Here is a 2,721-nt window from a genome sequence, read left to right as displayed (position 1 = left end):
TTGTCCAGTTGACATGGCTCAGTGGTTGAGAGTCAACCTATGAACCAGGAGGTTACGGTTCGATTCCTGGTCAGGGCATATGCCCAGATCATGGGCTCAATCCCCAGTGAGGGGCATGCAGGAGGCAGCCAATCAATGATTCTCTCTTATCATTGATGTTTCTATCTCTCTCTTCCTCTCACTTCCTCTCTGAAATCAATAAAAATATTTTTAAAATAAAGTTATTATAGGTAAATAGGTATAACTTAAGTAAATAATACTACATAATATTAATTAATAAGTAATATTTAATATTTAGCTCCTGAACGAAGATTAAAGACAAAATTGTCCAACTTGAAGAAACACACAACTGATTTGTGTAGGAGAAAGCACCATTGCTGGACCTCAGTAAATCTCCAGGGGAAAAACAATCATTCCTAGCAATTTATTATGTATCAGTTCCAGAGGACATACATTAGATTGACGGGTTTTCAAGACACATTTTGTCTCACCACTGAGGGCAGCCTCAGCTCAGCTGAACTATGGTGGGCTGAGCCAGCATGAATCTCTTGTAAGACTGGACCATCCATTCTGCAGAATAAAATGTGGAACAGGTGGAAAGAGGGCAATCTTTTAGACAAAAAGGATTAAATTATTTTAGCTATCTTAACAGACTTTCCACAGAGAAAGGAGCACTCCAGGAACAAAATTTTAAATGAAGGAAGATGAAATCATGGTGATGATGAGGGAATTTCCAGAGACTTTTCTTAAGAGGAAAGTGTTACCCAAAATTACACTGATGTATCTCATGGTAGGAGGGAGGTGTAGAGGGATCTCTGATAATGGTCAAGGACAACAAAAGAGGCTAGCAGGTAGGAGAGATTAGGTCAGGAAGAGTCACCTACAAGGCAGTGTGAAAGTAGGGGAAAGAAATACTAGCAGGTCTGGAGGTACAGGCCATATCAGTTTAATAGTTTAGCAAGTGGAGACATACTAGTACAGTTGGCAATTACGTATTTAAGACTAGAGCTCAGATCTACAAAGGAGATAAAAATTTAGGAATCATCCACAAGCAGATGAAAGCTGAAGTCATGGGATCAGATAAATGCTAGAAAAAGAGACCTACTGAAGACTGAACCCTGGGGTACTCCCATGTTAAAAGATTGGGGAGACAGGAAGGACTGCGATGAGGACTCTGAAGGAGAAGTGAAGCGGTAGGAAAACCAGCCTGGGGATTTCCTAGAAGCCAAAGAAGGTGAAGCACATTGGTACCTTTGACAAGAGCTGTGTCATGGTCGTAAAGAAAAAGCCCGATTCCACTGGGTCAGAGTGAATGGGACCTCAGTTAGAAAAAAGAGGGGAAAACAAACCCTAACACCTGGAGATAGCAAATATGGACACTTTTTAAAATAAATTTTGCTATAAAAGGAACAAAGAAATAGGGTTGCATCTGAAGGGGAGATGTCAGGTCAAGAAAGTTGGGGGTTTTTGTGTTTTTTAATAAAGGTTCTATACTATTTGCACACTAATAGCGGGGGGGGGGGATGATATGGAAGGAGAGGAGTAACTGCTGGAGCATGTCCTTGAATAGGTGAAAGGGGATGAGAGCTATTATAACTAAAGGTAATTTCCAATCACTTTGCGGTTTCCTTTTCTTTCTGAAATTACATTCCAGAAATTTCCTAAATCTGAAAATAGACCTCTCCATACTAGTAAGCAAATTCTGGCAACTGTAGCTCACATATAAATGGCTGAATGAATGCAAGATGTATAGCACTGACACTTCAAAAAACAATGACTAGAATAAAAAGTTAAAGGGAAAAATTGTCATTTAGTTCAAGAATATATGCTATTTTGGCAAAACAGATATGCTACTTTTACTCATTTAAGTATCCCTTCTTTCCAGTGAGTGTAATATTATTTAATGAATAATATTTAATACTTAACTCCCGAACAAAGGTTAAAGACAAAATTGTCCAACTTGATGAGGAACTCCACAAGTGATTTGTGTACAAACCTTCTAGTTACTTTTTATTGATCTAGTTCAAGGCCGACCAAAGTGTAGAGTTAAGTGTACCTGGAGGAACAGATGACATGCAGACATGAAGCCTGCGAGGAAGACGATACATCTGAGATGCTGATCTTCAAGTTACCCAATCTTGCCATAAAAATTGAGGAATGTGCTGAGGTTGTGAGCAGTTACTCACACTGCTGGGCAGGCAAGATCACCACTAAAACAAAGGAACCCAGAGGACCCAGCACTGTCACCACGGTGAGAATAGCTAGGCCTGAGGGAGCCAGTCCCCAGAGGGCACTATCGTTGGCAGCAGGGCCTGTTTATGAGAACTGACAGCCGGGGCAGCTGGCCCTGCCAATGGGACAGAGTGCTGGGCCTCCTGCTTTGTAGAGCCATTCTCACTGGGTTAGGTCCTTTAATCCTTTACACTTTCCCTGAGTCTGTTAGTGTCCTTTCATCAACCACCAGCACCCTTCTGACACCTTACACATGCACGTTTTATATGATAAAGACTATTTAACTCGATAAATATCTTTCTCACAAATATTAAAATTTGTGTTGAGCATCACCAACACATGACTTAACAGATACCTCTGTTTAGGACAAAATTAAATTTCAAAAATCAAAATCCTTTCAAAGTGCTGCATAGATATGGCAGAAGCTGTGATGATAGTCAAAGAAAGCCTGAAATGTGACAGTGGGTAATGAAATAAAAAGTCACTGAT

At 40.2% G+C, this 2,721-nt stretch overlaps 1 long non-coding RNA gene across 1 annotated transcript; it reads right to left on the bottom strand.

Annotated features, from left to right (window-relative positions):
• Nucleotides 1-410: 410 nt before the first annotated feature.
• Nucleotides 411-2,462, bottom strand: LOC107185181. Its single transcript, XR_001516097.1, has 2 exons — nt 2,057-2,462; nt 411-570 (listed from the first exon to the last, which is right to left on the bottom strand). It is a non-coding gene; the product is annotated as an uncharacterized LOC107185181 (long non-coding RNA).
• Between the last annotated feature and the right edge of the window lie 259 nt (nt 2,463-2,721).

This window comes from Myotis davidii, unplaced genomic scaffold, assembly GCF_000327345.1.
Source record: "Myotis davidii unplaced genomic scaffold, ASM32734v1 scaffold329, whole genome shotgun sequence".
NCBI classification, from domain to species: domain Eukaryota; kingdom Metazoa; phylum Chordata; class Mammalia; order Chiroptera; family Vespertilionidae; genus Myotis; species Myotis davidii.
The sequence above is the reverse complement of the archived record's forward strand: the minus strand, read 5'-3'. Positions and strand labels throughout refer to the sequence as shown.